The 22,888-nt window shown below is 36.7% G+C and overlaps 1 protein-coding gene across 18 annotated transcripts in view; it reads right to left on the reverse strand.

Annotated features, from left to right (window-relative positions):
* ATP8A (ATPase phospholipid transporting 8A1) overlaps positions 1-22,888 on the reverse strand; it is a 415,740-nt gene that overhangs the window by 244,553 nt on the left and 148,299 nt on the right. Inside the window, exon 1 of one of the 18 annotated variants that reach the window (XM_069821591.1) lies at positions 6,317-6,334. The exons of the other annotated variants lie outside the window; for them this stretch is intronic. The gene's annotated coding sequence lies outside the window, so the exon portion shown is untranslated. Of the gene's footprint in view, positions 1-6,316; positions 6,335-22,888 lie in introns of those variants that run through there. 18 annotated transcript variants of the gene reach the window in all.

Consider the following 22,888-nt stretch of genomic DNA (forward strand, 5'->3'; position numbering starts at 1 on the left):
CACAGTAAACAATATCCAAATACAGACAATGGATAGTAGTATCATCATCTTGATAGCTCTCCAAATCTTGGATTTAAAATATCGGCATCCTAATCAAATAAAAAAATGTAAATTAATGTTAGAAATATGCATTATACATTTTTTTTTTAATTTAATGATCTGCAACAAGATGTGGTAGCTATCGATATGATAAGAATTGACTGAAAAATAAATAATATACACTGATATATTATAAAGATGACGTTCAATGAAGAATTTAAAATGGTTGATGCAATTGTCTCAAGAGTCTTTTCAGACCCCACTACAATACAGGGTTGTTTCCGATCTCTAGTAACGAATTTGAATGATATCATGTGCGTCAGGAGTCACACGACAGAGGAACTGCGCGCGAAGTGACAGACCAGTAGTAAGTGATCTCATAGAGTGCACGGTGACTGACTCACAGCAGAAATTAACAAGAAAATTGATCCTTTTTGGGATGGGTACATAACAACTCTTTCCTATACCAAGTACAGTTAAGTGAAAATAAAAGAAGCCTGCAATAAACGAGGTTTCGTTATTTCCAAGAAAGGCATCTTCTGTGTACTTAATAAGACTGGTAAAGCTCGAATGGAATTAATTTGTATTATCTCGTGGGGTGCGGCGACTTGTGACGGGGGTGGATTTGCTAGCTTTTTCCACTCTGGAATTAATCCCAACCGAGCTTTGCCAGTTTTATTAGGTACACACAAGATGTCTTTCTTGGAAATAACGAAACCACGTTTTTTTGCAGGCTCCTATAATTTTCACGTAACTGTACTTGGCATCGGAGAAGGGTGTTATGTACCTCTCCCAAAAAGGCTCGATTTTCTTGGGCATTGCTACTGATACACCGTGCACTCTGACTATGAAATCACTCAGTACTGGTCTGTCACCTCTCGCCGCAATTCAGCTGTCGGCGTGATTCCTGACGCACATGACGTAATTCAAATTCGTTATCAGTGATCGGAAACAACCCTGTAGAGGAGCAAAATGAAACATTAAGAACTTTTAAAGCAAATAAGACTCCAAGATGTAATAATATAAATTTAGGACTAATTAAAAATGCGTCACCAACTATGAGATATACTAAATAACTGCTGGCTAACAATACATATCCAAAACGGATGGAAAGTAGCAGTAATTAAACCAATTTTTAAAAAAGACGAAAGAAAGAGATGCAAAACTACAGAAGCATAAGTCTCCTAAATACAATTTATAAAATATTTGCCAAACCTAGATGGCCTTCAGTACTTAAGTAGTGATTTCGTTCCAATTGTAACGTCGTTAAGTCAGGTATCTAAAAATATAACAAAACAAAATGGAAATATTACAATAATTACTACCATTATATAAAGGTTTTTTAGAGGAATAGAATCAGACCTCCAAATCCCTTAGAGTGCTAAAGTAACGGTAATACATTTGCCTCCAATCAACGATGCATTTTACGTTGTATTATTCACTATTACTCGTGAATACAAAACAGAAAATTAGATCAAATGTACAAGAAATTCGCTCTTTACGATTTTCCTCGATGTGTTCATTCCTTCATCGCTGCTTGAAGTAGAAATCAGCGAATATATTAAATTGTGCAACAAACTTTCCTTTTCCAACTCCACAACGATATACTACTATACTAAAAAAGGGAGAAGAAAAAGCGGCGATGGGAATATTTTAATCGATTTTTCTTATATCCTTTGTCGTCCGCATTCCATCAATGCACTCTCCTCTCTAAGTTATCATCTCACTGATTCTAAATAACATCCACAGTTAAAATGTTCGTTACAGTTAACGTGCATTATAACTAAATCTATTACAGTGCATTCCACGCGGACTTCACATTACACATCTCTAATCCCGGCTGCGACAATGCGACGTTGCATAACATAAATGAAAGAAAAAAGGCTGCAAGAGGGAAATTCATTACATCACTAAACTTATTTATGCCAGTATCTTTTATTTTGTTTGTCCTATGCTGTAAGTCTCAGAGGTGGCCTTGTATCACATTAAACAAATGAACAAAGTCCCGCTGCTTAATGTCTGTAGGTGGTTAAGATTGTGAACAAGAATAAATTGCCAGTAGCAAAAAGTTGCAATGGCATAATAATGATGATAATAATAATAATAAAAATGCCGTGAGCATCAAAGTCAGTGGGAAAACCACAGTGACAGTGCAACTTCATCCATTTCATCCTGAATGAATAAATTGTGGAATGATGATAGGGTAAACGAGAGTACCACTACCTTGCGAAGACTTGCCCTCAAACACAAAATACACGATACTGGTCCAAAGAAAACCCAAGATGAATGCGTGAAGCTAACAACCCTGGTGCTCCAAAAGTTATTGTGTGGTGTATGATATGATTGTGGGACCATAATTCTTTGATGGAAATGTAAACCAACACACATATGGGGAATTGCTGGACAGCACTGTAATGGAATTCTGTATGATTTGCCACTGAACACAAGGATAATAATGCGGTTTCAACAAGATGGGGCCATGGCACATGATGCTCTAACAGTTCGCCAGAAACTAAATGAGATGTTCGGTTTGCATTGGGTTAGACGAGGTGGATCTCAGTTATGGCCTCCACGGTCACCAGACCTCACACTCCTTGATTTCTTTCTATGGGGATTTATGAAACAACACGTTTTTCAGACAGAGCCTACATCTATGGATGACGTGTAAAAAAGAAATATCCATGTTATCCAGCACATTCAACCTGCAACACTTTTTAAAATGTAAGAATCGAGTGAAGTACTGCCTTCAAGTATATTGAGCACATTCTGAACGTTTGCGATAGTGAACATACTGTATATAATTGTATGTCCAATTAGAGTAATGTTTCCATTTCTCAACTGACTTCTGTGTCACAAGGTAGTTGAGGAAAAAATCGCTGTAAACAGACATAAGACATGCCAGAAGCCACCTTTCGTTATCATGGTTGCTAAATCGCTCATAACTGACTTTTCAATTACAGTAAAAAAAATGAAAGAGTAAAATTAACACATTATAGGTGGAATTCATTAATGATGTGAAAGAATGCACTTGTTTTTTACTCCGTTACTTTATGACACAACTAGTACCTTATTTAGCGTCGATGGTATATGACGAGATGAGGCTACGGATTCGCCATGTGGTTGTATGATATATTTCACCTTACATTCACATACAAACATATTCAAGTAATATAAGGGGCGAAGACGATGAAGTTCATTTTATCTTTTTCAAACCGACATATGACCTTGCAGCTCGCCGTCAGTGGCTTCTGCCGCCTGAGTTAATGAGACTGAAATTTCATGATGAATCCTAACGCTTATGTAACAGAAGACCTCATGTAACCAAAGAGACAGAAAAGACTAATTACAGTAATCACTTTATGCTGAAAGGAAAGGCAGGCAAGCAGGCACCTGTCACGGGCAGGCTGGCGTGCCCGCACAATTGGATTCACGTCAGCTCATTACGCAGGGCCACGCGAGGCGCCAGGGTTCAAAGTGCAAATTAATTCTGCACACACGCCGGACCTAATTCACAGAGAGTTTTATTGGCGCAGTAGGTCACCGAGTGCCGGTCACAGTATACGTGCCTATAAGCCACATCGGATTCACAGTCCACCCTTTTAAACCTATGCCTATACAGTGTGTAACAAAAATATATGTCAAAACTTATGGAAACATTTCTCAGGTGTAGAGGATAAAAATATTTTAGGAGTATATGAACAAGGGTCCAGAAAAGTTTTATTTCCTTATTATAGATCTTTTTTCTAAATTCTGCTTACAATGTACGATGCGCAAGCTATTTTGTTTTTGTGTTGAAAGTCATCACAGCTATCGCGAACATTACACCCCATACAAGAACAATGATCACCAGCACTACGGGAAACACACAGAAACACCCATTTGTATAGTCCGGATCAGCTTACTTAATATCCTAAGGGTGAAACCTAACCATTTTCCCCCCATTACTACATAAGCTAGTGGATTATAGTGATTTTCTAGTTTGCAGATTGAATTTTGTTTTGTCAACTTCGTTTCGAATTTCGGTACTGAGAAATACTGCAACTGGTAGTGATTTTATAACTGTTATAGCCACCGGCGTAGCTCAGTCGGTTAAGGCGCTTGCCTGCTGAAGTTGCGTTCGGGCGCAGGTTCGATCCCCGCTTGGGCTGATTATCTGGTTGAGTTTTTCCGAGGTTTTTCCCAACCGTAAGGTGAATGCCAAGTGATTTATGGCGAATCCTCGGCCTCATCTCGCCAAATACCATCTCACTATCACCAATCTCATCTACGCTAAATAACCTAGTAGTTGATACAGCGTCGTTAAATAACTAAATATATATATATATATATATATAACTGTTATGTTGGCAGCAGTGACACAAGTTGTTGGTAGTTTAAATTCTGAAAATTCCAATTGTTATAGATTTCTGAGTCGATTACTGGAAGCTAGTGAAATTTAATATTAATACATAATAGTTATTGTATGTGTTGCGGTTACAATTCAAGATTACAGTCAAGTAGGCTAAGTGTAAATAAATATAACATATTTCGTGTGATACAGGCCCTTGAGTAATCGACAGAAATACCATTTCATATTTTAATTAATTTCTTTCGTGTTTAGACTTTTATTACAATAATAGAGTAAATATTCTTAAGCATACATTTCAAAGTGGCATTCGCTCTCGGAATTCATACTAATCATTTCACGTGATCAAACAAAATACATTTTTAGGTTAGGTCTCGTGAATCGCAAACTGTTTAATCAAAGCAATGAATTTCATGTTGTAAGACAAAATACATTTTGATATTAGGTCATGCAGTAACCTACTAACTACTAACATAACGTGCGAGAGAATCTTTCACAACTTACTGAACCATTTAGAAAACACCTCCCCAACATAAAGATGAGATGTGGTAAATAAGCAAGACATCGTTATTGTTAATACTATATTATTATTATTATTATTATTATTATTATTATTATTATACATGGCATTGTGATTTCACCCTCTTTTGGTGATATGGTAGAACTCTTGACTCAACTCGTTGCAGAAGATGCGACGAGCAAGAAACGCTCCCTCACGTCTTGGGTTTCTGCCATCATGGAGAATTGTTCCGAATCAACAGATATATTACGGTTCGTCCTCTCATCGCATCTTCAATCCCTCAGAATGCTTCCTATGAGGTTTATGAGGAGGTTGGTTGCGTCTCTTCTGATGGCTCTACTAGACCTGCTGATATCATCATAATTGATCGGCAGAAGGATAAGGGTGTCATTCTTGATCCCACAATCCGTTTCGAGATGCATGAGCAACAGCCACAAGAGGTGTGTCGTGAAAAACAAGTCATCTATGAGCCTTGTTGTCAGCATCTCGGAGCACAATACCACATCACACACTGGACAGTTTTTGGGCTCATGTTCGGTGCCCGTGATACGATCCCACGGAAAACTTTAAATCACTTAAACAATTTAAAATTTCTGATGCAACGATTGATGCTGTAGGATCTCATGTGTTAAAATCATCTTTAGCTACAATTAGTAATCATTTGTACCCAAGACACTTTTATTGTAAATGATTTCCTATATTTCATTATCATTTATCTTAATGTTTTTTTTCTTCTTTCAAATTGTCACATAATTGTTTTTAATCACTGTTCATTGTGAACTGATTAGTAGGCCGATCTATCGAACCCTTATTTAGGGCGGCTTTTGTTGATACAAATATCTCCCTAGGCAACACTGAAGAGACGGCCAAATTAGCCTTTTAGGAACTACTCTTATGTGATCCACACTATAATTACAGTCGAACTTCGACATCTCGAAGTGCTCCTGGAAACTCGAAGCAATTATAAAAAATTCGAGATATAGAAAATAAGAACAAATTTCCAGTAACACAGTATAAATTATTATTAATGACAAGTATTATCGCTTATCTTCCAACAAAGAAAAGTCGAGGAGGTTGTCCAAGGGCTCTTTCTTTGCTTTTCAAGACGACGATTTTAGCAATTTCATAACAAAACTTCAGAAGAATAATGTTAATACATGTCACAATATCCTCGCAGTGGTGCTGATTGTGCTATACCATTATGGTACAGATACCTACCTACCTACCTACGTGTAGTGATTGACAGAGTTCATTCAATTTTACAGAGCTATTATTATCATACGCCCCAGAATAGAGCGGCCGGCTTGCCAGCCGCGCCCTGCGTGGTCTCCGCCGAGCGCATCACCCTTTTCTCCGGGGCTTCTCCAATATATAACAGTACTAACAAGAAATGTTCAATAATTTGGACTTACCATGCTCACAGTCATTGCTGAAAATGGCCCTAATTTGCCGCCACACACAACTGATATCTTCTGATAAACGAATGAACAACACTCTGAAGTTCAACTTTATTGATAGCTTTGATTTCTTCTCGTATATAGTCTTGTAGTTCATCTACAGAAAGAGGATTTTTCCTATAAACCCTACCGTTTAGTGTTCCCCATAAATAAAAGTCACAAGGTGTTATATCTGGGCTTGGAGGCCTCAAATTATTACTGATTAGTCTCGTACCGAAAATATGCCTCAATTCCCTCATTGACACGGTAGCTGTGTGAGCAGTGGCGGGATCTTGTTGGAAATAAACTGACAATCGTTCCGCATAAGAACACTACGTTTTCTGCTTGATTTTCGATTCTTTACTCAGCCTGTTTCTTTAAAGCTTTTAGTGAATCATCTAATTGTTTTAGCAGAAGGCACAGGTCTGTTTGGAAACTTATTCGAAATTTTCGTCTTGTTTTCGCACACGACCTTCTGCCTTTTATGTACGTATTGTACATATACACACGTTCACACAGTGAGAATTTGTTGCTAGGCATTAGCTAAATACACAGTAATCACTAAACTTTACACACTAACGTTGTACACTTGAAGAATTGAGAGTTTCATTACACGACTTCTAAGCACAATGAATGCCATATGGCTACTCGAGCTCGATTACTCGAGAGAAACGGTTATCGCGCGGCGGAAACCACGCAGGGCGTGGCCGACCGGCCGGCAGCTCTTTTCTGGGACGTATGATAACAGCTCTGTATGTACACATGTGTACACAGCTTTCATTTTCACCTTAAAATCGAGTTAAAGAAAATGTTTTCCTACTGGGAAGAGAAATATTAATCGAGATATCCAGTGATTCCATGAATATGTCAACCCCAGTGGTAATAATTGAAACTATACTGGCGTTGTTTGTTATTTATTAAATGTGTTCTTAAATGTCTCAAGTGTCTTAAATAAAATTTTGAAAAGTATTTCACAAATCAAAAGTTGCGGAATTAAATATCGTATTGAAATCGTAGTGCAACCGGCACTTTTCGAAGTGAGATTACACTGGGTAAATATTTCATTTTATATAATTAATTTTTTTCCATGTCACACTTTGGTACTTCAACATAAATGATGATACACTGTAATGTTTACATACGAGTTAAGTCATCTATAATGACATGTAATTATTCCCTGCAAGCCTAGTCAGTTCGTAACGCTCAACATATAAATACTTTTGTAAACAGTATAATAAGCAATGAAATAAAAATTACTTTTCGATTCAAAATCAACATTATAATACAAAAAAATACTTAACCAATTTCCTCTAAAAGTAAGTTTTTTTTGCGTACAAATGCCACGACAAAAACATCAGTTAGTAACGGCGTGTTTCCCTCTGACTTTTCTGCTTGGTCAATTATAAGCGAGACGATGGTGAAGGTGAATGTGCGCTTAGTTGCTCTTAAGGATAAGTCTGTATCAGTGTATTAAACAAGATTTGTTTCCGTTATGGCAAAATCAACACAAAAACAAAACGTGAATTTAGGCAACGTATAAAGGAGCAGGACCGATATGAAGAATGGAAAGAAAATAAAGTCAGAATTAGGAAGAAAAAAGTTGTACTCAGAAAAACTAAAAGTGGAAGAGAACAACTTAAAGCAAAGAACAGAGAGCATAAACGAGCTCAGAGGATGAGAGACAAATTGAGAAGAACTGAGGAAGGTGATGACCTTGCTGACATTGCGACTCTAAAAAAGATTTAAAAGCAGATAGCATTATGGAAAATGCAGAAAACGAGTTGGAGTAGCACTGCCCAATACTCCAACCAAACGAAAAGATCTCATTGCTAAATTAGCACGGAAGACTTAATAATTAAGAAAACAGAGGAACATAAGTCTAAAAACCAACCACCGGACAACATTCACACAGCATTTCTCCAGTTCTATGAGGATGATACGATATCATACCAAGCTTCTGGGAGAGAAGATTTCAAAAGGGTTCGTATTAATGGTGAAATTCCGCATTAGATATTTATTGGTGTCAGTGAAAGAAGTACATGCACTATTTCTAGAGAACAGTGATAATATGCCTGTGAGTTTTTCTAAATTTGCAGAACTACTGTACGACCTGTTTATGTGCGTCTACAAAGTGACATTCCTCGCAATGTATGTACCTGCAAAATACACGAAAACATTAAATATCTTCTCAAAGCCTTGCACAAGAAGCATGTACCTGTTGAGATCGAGTTTCTCTTGAAGAGTACGGTTTATTCTAGATAGTGTAATACAGCACAATTGTATTCGTACTACATTAGCGAATTTCAGGTCAATTTTAAAGTGTAAAATGGCCTGACTCTCTGTCACTTCTCTCGTTATTAGTTAAAGTATGACATCATGCGCTATGCAGGAATGGAAACGCTAAGTTTAGTCTATGTTGCCACCCTATATACGAGTACAATTAGAACTTATGGGGAAAAACAAATAATATATATTTCCTTTTCTGTCTAGAATCAAAACCGGGTCCCCTGAATTTGTAAGTAGAAACACAATTTCTTCAGTCAACATATTGGAATATCTGTAGGCCTACTTTTAATTACAAAGACAAAATCCATATAGCAGATAGATTAAACGATTTAATGCACAACCACACAAATGGTTATTTTAATTCTGAAACTGATACAGAAAGTAAAAGGACTAACTTTTATAGACATATATGCCAAATATACGAAGAAATTATTCTCATTCTAAATGAAAACAAGACACAAGAAGTGTTCATAACTTAAGGGAAAACAGAAAAGCAACTTATTGTTTTTGTTTACATGTTCGGTCAGCCATTGTGGGAGTATTCCTTAAACAGAGTAGTATTGGATTCCTTCAGATTTCGCTCCCACTTTGATATTAATTCTCTGCCTATGAACGAGCAGAGAGGCACGCCCCTTCGATAAACCAGTGGAGATCCGCCTTCCAACAACTGGCGCTTATAACATTAAGTATGATAATGCGGCTCTGGCGGCGTTAACACGCTACCAGGGCGAATCCACTGCCTGCTAGAGTATTAAATTACAAACACAAGTTCTTCAAATCTATTCCCACTTAAAGTCGATCCTAAACACGAAACAAATTGTGAAGGAATTCTGCACGTATTCTACCAAGTGAAGCAAGCGGCAGCGGCAAGTAATTCCCCTAATTTGTTTATTTCCTATATTATTTATACTTTTATTTCCTCATTATACAAAGTTTAAAAATAAATTATTGTGGTGCTGCAAGAAATAGATTTTTAAAACTTTCAACGAAATACAAGTTTTTAGCATCCCTGTAATTAAAAATGTGATTTTGAGCAAACAGTCTACAGCTCTTACCAAAAGTTTAAGGACACCCCTCCCTAAGTGATGTTTCACTTGTCCTTATACTTATGTGAGACTCCCTGATGTTTATATACAGACCAAATGCCTGTGAAAAGTCAAGTTTTTACTGCAAACCCAATCTATCTATCTATCTTCCAAACTGTGGATTATGTAACAATTTGTCTGTTACGAAACTTACTGAAAAATTACATATTTTGTAGGAAAAAAAATAATTACTACAGATGGGTTGAATTAGATCACAGCGAAACGAAGAAAAAATATGACGTCCAGGGAATATCGCTGAAATCGACGAAGGCATATCTGGGGGCAAATATTCGCAAAATCGGTAAATAATTATGGCTACTTTGTATTTTTCGTTCAGGATATAATTCGTCATTTACGAAAATGCAGAGGCCATAATTATTTACTGCTTTGGCGAAATTTACCTAGTTGGGAAAACAATATTATAAGACTACGCAGGTCTATAAAGTTCCGTCATGACACAGTTCAGAGGTTCCATACCGATTCTTCAGTTCAGCTAGTGAGGGTTTCTCATCTCTTTCATAAGCAGTGGATGTAAGTGTTCTTGTGGTTCTATCTTGTTATCTCAAGCGATTTCTTTGGGATATGTGGTAATCACACAGTCAAGCAGTTTCGAAAATTGTCTATGTTTGGCGTAGGCGTATAATCCTGGCAGCAATAAGAATGGAATGGAATGGACTCCCCTGGTTCTTGATAGTAGATGAGGATGATGAAGTAAATTACGGAGATGATTTTTTTTTTCGGAGTAGTTATTCCTTTTTTTTTTACATGAACTCTGATTATTTTTACAGATGCAAAAAAGTGTATACAAGTATTAGGGAAAAATTGCGCACAATAAGAAAGAAGAAGATTGATACGACGTTGCTCATCGCTGGATTAGAGATCTTGTTAACATCGCCAAAAGATATTACAGAAGCGCTTCCCTTTATCGCGTTTCCTTGCGAAAGTAATTTCTTCCTTCTCGTTTTCCGCTTGATAATGTCTACTTTTCTGAGCGTTTCTATTCCTTCTCCTTCTCCGTTGCTTTCAAAGCAACCGCGTCTCTTTTGTGAAACACTGAAATGCAGAGGATGTACAAAGTGTTCCAGAAACGACGGCAACAAGTTACAGATAGTTCTATTGTTGAAGCGTGACAAATTCTTTAACGACTCAAACATACTAGTCATAACTTTAAATAGGCCTATCAGAACGATGAATGTTTAAGAACTAACAAGGTAAGATTGCATATGGGAAGTCGTATATCTTAACAAAAATAATACGGAGTTACAAGATTTCAAAAATAGTTTCAACACAGTTAAATTGCAACCGTTCCTACATCCTAAAATGTTTTACGAGTATAACTATGTGTCATTAGGTTTCTTGACTATGCATTATTTACATCTTGTAATTACTACATATGCCTACGCTAAACGAATAGGTAGTGCATGAATTCTGATGACCAAGTTCTTATAATTACACTTTCTTCAACTGTGTTTTAATTTAGTTTTCTATTGCCCATTAATTTTCATATTATCATTAATTTAAATTATTTCACTGATTCACACTTGAATACATTCTCACACACACAGAAGAGGTGAGACATGGATTTTCCTACTGATTATTTGGATCGTTACAAACGATTAAATCCAATTAAGGGGATACATACACCTTCCACCATTAAATATGTATGCATGTGTTCCTTATAGAAATTTTATGTTTCTACATCCTTAAGCTCTATTTTGATTACATTTGATATGCAAGAAAATAGACGATGTGGTAACGGAATAGAGAATATTTGGACAAAATATGTATATGTATAGGGTTAATGTCTGAAAATTGCTCTTCAATCTAAATTAAAAAAATATTTGCCTACATAAAATGTTTTTATAATTGTGAATTTTCAAAATATTGATTTTGTGATTTGTACCAAACGGCTCCTTAAAATTACTCCCAATATTTTAATTATTTTTACTATGTATTTTTTGTCTTACAGGTAATATTTGTTGCTATTGTTAAGAATAGAATAATTACACCTACTGATCAGGTATGTAAGAATTTATATGAGCCATAATATATTCCTCGTCCAATGTGTAAGTAAATACAAATGAAGAATATTGATGCACCATTTTCGTGTAGTTCATATTAACAAGCTATAGCTCGAAGGTGCATGTAGCACGTATGGGCGAATCCAGAAATGCATATAGAGTGTTAGTTGGGAGGCCGGAGGAAAAAAGACCTTTGGGAAGGCCGAGACGTAAATGGGAAGATAATATTAAAATGGATTTGAGGGAGGTGGGATATGATGATAGAGACTGGATTAATCTTGCACAGGATAGGAATCAATGGCGGGCTTATGTGAGGACGGCAATGAACCTCCGGGTTCCTTAAAAGTAAGTAAGTAAGTATAGCTCGAAGTTTAACTATAAGAGGGAGAAAAAAAAATTCTCCATGTATTTAAAGTTTTAAGAAAGTTTGTATTGATCTTGTTAAAGATTGAGCTACTGTTTGTTTATCCTGCTAAGAAAAAGAGCCATGCAAAATTTCATGCTATTATCTAAAACATTGTGGGAGGTATGGTTTAAACGGTTTTAAAAAATAAAGTTTTGAGAAAATGAGGGATAAAATTACAGATTGCTGAATGGTATTGTTTGCGTAATTTGGTCAATTTTATTCATATCTTAAAATGTCTTTCACAAATATATAAAGCTAAATCTTATATTAAATTACTAGAAGAACAATTAAAATCAAATCTTTTTACCATCGAAGATACTTGACAGGACATTTTAATGCATAGCTTGGTAAATTTTCTAGATATTTAAAATTTCTTTCACAGACATAAAGCTAAGATTTCACATTAGATTATTATAAGAAATATAAAAATATATTTTTTTATCCTCGAAGATATACGTACTCTGTAAGTCAACAAACCCTTTGCAATGATCCCAAAAAGTAGCATACTCTTCTTGTCCCTTGAAAGACGAAGTTAGAAATAATTTAGGCCCATATTCATCAACAAGTAAGAAAGTCCAAGTCTCATCTCTTCTGAATAATCATAGCTTGATATAAATATAGCCTAGAGAAAAGAGCCTAATCAGGTTAAATAAAAAAATTATATAATGGTAAACAGGACGTGAAGGCAGAAAATGAACTGAAATTATCAGGATATTTGGCTTGACTTGGCTTTATGAGGGCTTGACCTGGAACGAGTCCGTACACTTAGGTACTCTTTGGTCCATTGTGCGCCCTATAGGCCTATAAGTAATGATTTTCCAGGTCGCCTAGGTGGCATTCGTTGACAGGTGGGCCATCCTGGCTCAGCCCCTGATACAGCCAGGTCCCAATTCGCGGACGAGTAGCCTGATAAGCCCCAGGGGACCGGAGTCACAAGCCCTGCCTGCCTCAGCCCCTGATATAGCCAGATTTCCCCCGTACACGGTAATCTGTTGAGCCCCAGGGGCCCGGAGTCCCAAACTCTTCCTATATCAGCATCGGAAATCCTTAGCCTACTATCTCCAAGATTTCACCACATCCTATTTTTATTATTGTATATAATAGAAGAAATGAATAAGGGGAGGTGGAGAGCATTGTTGTAATAATACAGAGAAACGGGATAACTCCGAGAAAAATCCTCTGCAATTTCTTCTTTGTCCACCAAAAATTCCATTGCGACCTAGCCGGGATCGAACCCAGGCCGCCTGAATGGAAGACAAGCGCGCTAGCACTTGAGCTACAGACAAGGCTAGCAAGACATTAATTACACGTCTCAGCTCGACATAATAACGCACCAACAAAAAAACTCTGACGGCGCCCAGATCTAGGGCAGCGATGGCCCAGGGAGCCGTGCTGCTCCGCACAGTTCAAAATCTACTATAACTTACTGAACAGTACACTGAATTGACGTAGCCAAACTCTATTTTATTTTTTCATTGTGTAAAATATGAAGAGACAATACTGTGGCGATGTAAAAAAAAAAGTTTTCGAAATTTCTTAAGCTTCTGTATATCCGTGTAGGGGAACATGGGGCAGGACGGGGAAAGGTACAGCCTTTATCTTTCCAGCAAGTGGTACAATCTACCGGATTTTTTTTTAAACTTCGTCAACCCATGGAAATCTATCATCACACAACAATTACTGCCATTCCTTGTATCCGTTGTGTTATTTGGTCGCTCCGTCATATTGTTCATTCATTTGAAACTTTAAAGTGTTCTCATATCACACGTAAGTAGAAACGAGATTTATTTAGATAACCTATTTTACTATATTTAGATAACCTATTTTACTATCATACTATAGAGTGCATAATTGGCTTTTAATTCCGAAACTTCCTTAAATTTCGTGCGTTATTTTTCCCGCCAATACTTCATAACCTACAAATTGTGACTATGGAGCAAAACGGGGTGGGGAATAACAGGACAGTACCCCGTCCTGTCCCACGTCATATTTAATTAAATTTCACCTCTTGTAATGGGTTGTTCGTTGTTATATTCTAGAATAGCAAGAAAATATGAAAAGAATATCGAAAGGCAACTGCTGTGAACGGGTTCTGAAAAACTGGACTCTGCCCTGTTGACATGAATGTATTCAGTGATGAAGATTTCTTGCCATCTGAAACGATAGATATTCAACTCTCAGCCGTCAATGTAGGTCTAAATAAAGAATAGGGTTCAATTTCCACCCCAGCATCTGCAGACAAAGCTGAAGAGATAATCTCTCCAAGCGGCAGCAGTTTCCAGTGTGCCAGCCCTGAAAATATTTAGGCTGTTTCCAAAATGGTACAAAATAACAAACGTGCTTCAAGAAAACGTGGAAAAATCACCATCTTAACAACATCTTCATACAAACAGGAGCTACTAAATGCTCAGAATGGAAAACAATAAAAAAAAAAACTGAAGTAAAAAGACGCCTTGTTTTGCCGAAAAGTTACCCCAAAACTGGACAAAAGAAAACCTTTGCTACGAATGACAAAATGCATAATCAGACTACTCGTTCCGCTCATCCTCCAACATCTAGCAGCAGTGAAGAAGATGATTGCCTCTACTGCCATGATTTCTCAGTAGGAGGATGGATTATATACGTATCATGTCTGAAATGGGCTCACAATAGTTGCGCAGGAGTAGACAGTGAAGACGAGGATGCACATTTGCGTATTTTGCGAATAATGACTTTTCCTAAAGTAAACTTGTAAAATGTTGTAGTATTCACGCTTACATAGGTGGGACAGAACGGGACAAAATACAAATTTCGAAAAACTAATTGATTTTAAGGTTATAATGACCAGATTTCACTCGAAGTGCATATTCTTTACTTGTATACAGTGTAATAAAAGCATATATGTCATAAAACCCATACACTTACATTATTTGATATCAAATAAAAGCATTCAAACATTAACTATCCCGTCCTGTCTCATGTTCCCCTACAGCGATTTTGTTATAGTCAGGATCTAAGAGTCACTTCATTCCAGAAAGTGACCATAAAATATACTTTTAGTAAAAAACTTTTGAATTTTTATTTGGAATCAAAATCACAAAATTATGAACCTCGTCAAGAATAAGCAGATGGTTTTATTAGTGATATTTTGTATTAAGTGGAAATGGTTGCAAACGGGACTGAAGTTTGTATCAACAGAAAGAAAAAAACAATTTCCTAGGAGAAATGAATTAATATATAAAAGATATCTATTTTTCGTTGCGAATTTTGTCTGAAGGTCTACGCACTCCAGCTATAATTCAGGTTATGGTGCAGTCTATGAAGCCCTTACTGTAGAAGTGTTGTAAGTAGATGTAAAAATACCTGTTGCGCGTGAGTAAACAACTTAAACAAGAAGAATTTGCTCAGAGTACCATTACTAGATTTGAAAAACGATCGAGAAAGCAAGACTAAAGAGCTCGCAAAGCCGAAAACCCGCACGACAGTATTGCTTACTTCATTGACTACTTGTAAGCAAATGCACAAGATAGCGGGACTTCGGGAGTGATCATCTCTCGAACGTCAAGCAGCCCTGAATCGTCACAGTTGTTTAACCAGACTGTATTTGTTTTGGCAACTGTTATTTATGTATAAACAATCAAGTAGCCTATTTGAAACATCATCTCTACCTTTCAGTGTGTAATAGTTCGTTCTCCAATCTTTAATTAATTACTAGGCCCTTATTAAAAGGCTAGGATATTTTTTCGAATGTTTGAGATCAACTGTACAATCTGAAGTAAAAAAATATTAAGGCTTTATTTAACGTTATGTTTTATGATAAAGAAATTGAGTTGTTACGGAAGGCGTAAAAATATGAGGAAGTATGAGTCACCTTTGTGACTATAATATTCTGAATTATGAAAATCGAGGTTTAGCTTTCAAGCTGCGTAAATCCATGGTTGTGGATTCGAAACTCGTTTAATGAATAAATGTTTGAGACTCGTAGAAATGGCTTAGGAGTATCGCTACGGTTAACGTTACAAAAACACTTCAAAAAGCCAAAACGCCAAATTTGGGAAAGAGTAAAGCATATTTAAATAGACTATTACACTTTTACTACGTCCTATTACTTTTTACCAATAAAACGGTACGAAAGGGCGTGTTTCAACCAATCATGGCTGTTTATCACTACAATTTTATCACTTCCCTAGCATTTGTTTGATTTTATCACTTCCCTAGCATTTGTTTTTATCACTTTCCTAGCATTAGTTTCTTTGTCAACATTTCAAACTGCAAATTCTTTACAGTACTATAGAACATGCTTTGCGATCGTCATTTGTTTACCGCATAGACAGTCAATTGAAAATGGTGGCTTCGTACAAACGTTTTGGTGAAGGTAACATTAGTGAAATAGAATTTAATAAGTCAATTAATACCTATTTTATTATATCAGAGTACTTTACTTCTTCGAGTCTTTGTAAACTTTCTTCTAATCGTGTAACAGTCAATTAAATCCCACTCTAGTTTTGATTTTCTCTAGATAAATATGTTCGTGTTCCACTCCATATTTATCGATAAAATCAAAACTCCTACTGAGATTACTGTTGATGAAACAATCGTTGCTGTTGGCTATATTTTAATTCGCAAACATTACCAATAAGATATTTGCGTGATAGAAATAAGTAGGCCTAATATCTGTGTAAGTGGTCGAAAGGGACGAACCCCTACACTAGTTCACGTAGAAGAGTAGCCTCCTAAAAATATAGGACAGCTATTAGTTTCATCGTTCACTACGGTCTGCCGTTTACACCTTCCGCAGCGATCCACTCTCCAAGACGCCATTTTTCAGAGTCATGGACGTCCTATAATGGATCTCGTGTGTGTTTTGCTCTTCAGTGCTGCCCGGCCCCACACGAGTAGATCTCTCGCCCATATTTCTTCACTTATTCTTCCAATATCGTCTTCCCATTTCATGACCAGACTCCCTAAATCCCTTATTACTGCTCAAGTAACATCTATGTCTCTAATTTGTTTCATTTCTTACTCGGTCTTTCATCGCTACTCGGGAGCTGTGACTACGGAATGGAAGGCAGGAGTTCGACACCAGGTGCAACAAATTTTCCTCTTCCTATTCCAGAACCGTGCATCATTAGCGGCATGACTGACTTTTGGCTCTTCAAGCACTTGCAGTCCTGTAATCCTTTGCAGATGGGAAGCAGTTTTCGTAACAGCTAGTGAAACGAAAATGCATGTGCAATGTTGTCGCTTTCCTCTCTCTCTCTCTCTCTCTCTCTCTCTCTCTCTCTCTGTCACATAGTACTGACGGAAATCACATTAACGTTAATTTGGAACGTGTTACAGCAATTATTTTCAAAATTAACTTACTTTTAAAATAAATTACGTTAATTACCTACTGTTTTAATTAAATGGAGCTGCTAGAGGCTCGTCGTCGGTTTAGTTGTTTAGTCATTAATCATCATCGTCACTGTCTTCTTCAGTATCCAGTTATTTACTGTTAAAAATGTTAAGTTTTATTTAACGACGCTCGCAACAGCCGAGGTGTATCAGCGTCGCCGGCGTGACGGAATTTTGTCCCGCAGGAGTTCTTTTACATGCCAGTAAATCTACTGACATGAGCCTGTCGCATTTAAGCCATCGACCTGGCAAAGGATCGAACCTGCAACCTCAGGCATAGAAGGCCAGCGCTATACCAACTGCGCCAACCAGGCCGACGTTATTTACTGTCCTCGTCATCAGTCTTGTAAATGCATTATTATAAATAGGGGCTATAGGCTTATTCTGGCCCAGAGCGTACTAGATAAGGTTAGTTGTTCATTGACGATATAGATGTGACGTCATGCTCGGCGCGTGCTACAGATACTATCAGGGAACACTTACATCTTGCTTGTGCTGCAGTTGACGTTCTATTCATGATTCAAAACGAGACCTCGAAGACCATTCACAATGCATTATAGTCATAAAGACTGATGCTACGATAACTTCCCTACAATTTAAATTATTTATTTATTTAATTTACTCATTTTTACTGGTAGAGTTAAGTCCATAAGCCTTCTCTTCCACTAAACCAGTAATAAAATACATACTTACTTACTTATGGCTTTTAAGGAACCCGGAGATTCATTGCCGCCCTCACATAAGCCCGCCATCGGTTCCTATCCTGAGTAAAATTAATCCAGTCTCTACCATCATATTCTACCTCCCTCAAACCCATTATAATATTATCCTCCCATCTGCGTCTCGGCCTTCCCAAAGACCTTTTCCCCTCCGGCCTCCCAACTAACATTCTATATGCATTTCTGGATTGGCCCATACATGCTACATGTCCTGCCCATCTCAAACGTCTGGATTTAATGTTCCTAATTATGTCAGGTGAAGAATACAATGCATGCAGTTCTGCGTTGTGTAACTTTCTCCATTCTCCTGTAACTTCATCCCTCTTAGCCCCAGATATTTTGCTAAGCACTTTATTCTCAAAGACCCTTAAACTCTGTTCCTCTCTCAAAGTGAGAGTCCATGTTTCACAACCATACAGAACAGCCGGAAATATAGCTGTTTTATAAAGTCTAACTTTAATCTTTTTTTTAAAGCAGACTGAATGACAGAAGCTTCTCAACCGAATAATAACATGCATTTCCCATATTTATTCTTAGTTTATTTTTTCCCCCCCGAGTGTCATTTATATTTGTTACTGTTGCTCCAAGATATTTGAAATTTTCCACTTCTTCAAAGGATAAATTTCAAATTTGTATTAGATACAATCATTTTATAGTAGAAATAAAAACTTGTATATAAATATTACTCAAAGCACAAATAATATCTCATTATAGTCATCGACATGAGATACGCTCACTGACAGAATAAAAAAGTTCATGAATTAAATTTTTTCTACCTTTGTTTCAGCTCAAGTAATAGGCCAGGTATGTTAATGGTGTTAGCTGGCATGTCTGGAATCACTTTCTCGTGGAGTATTGATAATGAGGTCTTGGAGAAATGGTGGAAAGACGCCAGAAGAAAACCTGCTCCAACACTATCTTCTTTCACCACGAAGGTCAACTTAGGTGTGTGTTATTTGTGTTTGTACAGTGAACAGTGGTTTTTGTCATGGTGAGAAGACCAAAGACCATCGTTAATTGTGAATAGGTAGTGGTAGTTCAAAGTCGTCACAACTGAGGTAAAAATACACTGAAGGGTCTAATTCTTAAAGGTTCATTATTGTGTTATTGGTGCTTAAATGGTGGTTGTGGTGATTATGCTGGCTGTGTCAAAAGTGGGGTGGGGGTGGTGGTGGTGTTTACTTAGTAGTTTATTTAACGACACTTAGGCCTATATCAAATACTAATTACTTAGGATCGAAGCTATTGATGATAGGGAGATGATATTTGGCGAGATGAGGCCAAGGATTCGCCGAAAATTACCTCACATTCGTCTTATGGTTGGTGAAAACCTCGAAAAAAGACCCTACCAGGTAATCAGCCCAAACCGGAATCGAACCCACGCCCGAGCGCGGCTTAGGATCAGCAAGCAAGCGCGCCTGCCGTCTAAGCTATGCCAGTGGATATGATGTGATGGTAGTGGTAATAGTAATGGATATTACGATGAAGTCTGTAGCTATTATTATTATTATTATTATTATTATTATTATTATTATTATTATTATTATTATTATTATTATTATTTTAAGTGATTAATGTCTCCTTACAAAAGCGGTAAATATTAACTAAGGTAAAATAAATTGTTCCCCCCCCCCCATTGCTTGTGTAAAAAGTATTCTTATGGTTAATATTATAATTATAATATTTTTGATGTCAGAAAATAGTTTATTTAAAATATTAGTTTCAAATAATAAGTAGCCTTTCTTATCATTTACGGCGTATGCTTAATTTCTCCAACCAGTGGTGCTGGCACACGGATGAAGACTGCGAAGGGAGCAGGGAATGGACATATCTGCAGAATTAAGACTGCAGGCGTAGATGAATAATGGGAACACAACGAAGTAGAATTAATTATATTTCTCAACTCATTGGGCCAGCCATGATTCCTCAACTCGTCACGGAAGATTAGAACAGCGACCAAGACTACTTGCCAACACTGCAAGACACGTCTTAAGGTCTTCTGACACACATGTAACGCGCTTTGTTTACGAGACAATCTCTTTTAGACGACAGCAATACAGACCACTAAACATATTAATTTATCTTATATCCAGGCCGTATTGTATGTAAGAAGAAACGCATTGCCTTTACGCTGAGTGAAGGCACCGTCGTGGGTTCGAACCTCATATGGTACGAATGTCAGCTTGTATTGTTAAGCCGGAGTCATGATAGGTTGCATGAAGGTCTGAAACAGACTGTATTTCTTCCGACTTCAAGCTTCTGAATCATAAGTATGTTCGGCGGCTAAGGGACGTGTCAACGTTACGAACTTTACAAAATCAGTTAAAGAAATTTACAAATACGCATCAGCCTATTGGTTAAACAATATCGCCAACGACACTTTACAAAAATCGCTAAGGAGCAGAGTTAAAGTTGCTGTATTTTTACAGCTATCGACAGACATGTTTATATTTTATTCTAAAATAGATTACATTACCCAACATGAAATTTACTTCAGTGAAGAAAATACATGTTTTTAGTCCATTTTTACGCGTAGATTCTAAACACAATGTTTGAAATGTCACATCACTCACAATTTTTTTATATTTTAGATATCCTACATCGAAAACGAGTTCGCGTGCCACCTGGTAACACGCGTGTCATAATTATGTTGGCTACTCCTGTTCTACACAATTACTTACATACTTACAAAATGTAAAGACGAAAATGTGTTATTTGTTATACCATCTAACCAAGCATTTGTCAGTTATCAGGATACCGGTAATAAATCTGTCTTTTCTTCTAGAAGTAGACACCGCAAAGAGATAAACCCAGGTAGAGATCAGTCTGTCACTTCTAATGGAGTTGTATAGTAATATTATTTCCTGCATAAAAAGTGATATAACTTATGTGAGAATATGTGTTTCTGTGTAGACGTTAATTGTTTAACCCTGATGACTGACAATTGTTTATAGATTCATATAAGTTTAGCTTAAAAGCAGTGTTACTTCATAATTGTAATGAATTTACATCTGTTCCGGTTTTACATTCTGTAGGTCTTAAAGAAAGTTATTAAAGTATGGCTAAGATTGTACGTGTTTTAAAATATGAGACTCATTGTTGGAAGATATGTGGTGACTTTAAAGTTTACAATTTTAAAGATTTTAAACATTGTGAAAGAGGCCCCTGTTCCTCGAGGTTGGGGAATTGAGTACAGGATTAATTAACTTTGCCCCGTAAAAACAAAGATAAATTCAGGATTCGTGGAGATAACTGATAATGGAGGCTAAGACTCGACTTCGATCTGTCCAAAACTCTAAAATTGGTTCTTGTCATGATTAACACCAGGACTCCTAAGTTCGACCCTACTCCTATATTCTCAACATAGACCTCCAAGTGCTAAAATTCTACATAACAGTTGGATATTGAAGAAACACACTTTCGTTTAATACCATTGTACTAAGTCAACTATGTTAGTGATAATAAACATTGTACAAAATAACTAAGTCTACTTGATTAAATTTTCTGTGTTCAATATAATTATCATCCACTGAATTGAATTAATCATAAAAAATTAAAAACCATTTGCGCATTTTAATTTAAATTAACATTTGATAAAACGAAATTGTTTTAACAACTCAACTTGAAAAAAACACACACACACAAAATATATAACATAATACTGTATCATGATAACTACAGATTCCAAAACTAATATTATTGACTAATGCAAATATTATCAGTTTTTTAAAATAGTGCAACACTATAAACAAATATTTCTAGCTGACAATAATCTCGAAGTCTAAGTAATATGCGATGTGGCAGACATGACATAAATCTACAATAAATGTTTCACTCTAATATAACGTCCCAGCACATCAAAGACTCAAGTCACTTGATCAATACAACGCAGAGCACAAGAATACTAAACCATGCATAAGAAAGTGTTTATTTATGCAGGCAAGAAACTTTATACTTGACCCATGCATTGCAATAGGATTTTAACCATTCATAGACCTTGCGCATTTCACTCATGCAAACTGTATATTTCCATGCATAACGCAAGTTCATTTTATAAAATGCGAAGGATTCGGATATCGCACAAGAATCCGGCCTCGATTGAATAGCGCAATTATTAGTCTAATATAGCTGTCAACGTAATCACAATGGTACAATGGACAGCATTCTTCCTCCACATACTCGTATTTCACCTTCCATTCCAATGATTATTACAGTCCGACAGGTGGCCTGGGTGGCAATCATTTTGATGCTGACAAGCGTACCATTCTGCCCTACCCAGCCAAGTACTTGATGAGCCCCAGAAATTGCACTTCAAAATAATTTTTCTAGTAAGTAATTCTGACCAAGTAGAGTGACAGGGAACTGTAATATGAGTGACAGAAATCTAGCACATTTTTCATAATTTAAATATATTCTACAGGTATTATATTCCTATCCAGTAACCACCATTATAGCCTACTGTACTCGTATTGTGATTTCCAACAGAAAAAACCGTATCTCTCCAGTTTTCAAAAGAGCAGAGTTTGCCGTTATTATGTATGCATAGGCCTACAATATCCATTTTGTTATCTTGTAATGTTAATGACCAGGCTTCGAGACTTCGGACCCAATAGAGCAGTTCAGTGGGAAATTCGCATAACGGCGTACTAAGTACAGTG

Source organism: Periplaneta americana, chromosome 3 (genome assembly GCF_040183065.1).
Source record: "Periplaneta americana isolate PAMFEO1 chromosome 3, P.americana_PAMFEO1_priV1, whole genome shotgun sequence".
NCBI lineage: Eukaryota > Metazoa > Arthropoda > Insecta > Blattodea > Blattidae > Periplaneta > Periplaneta americana.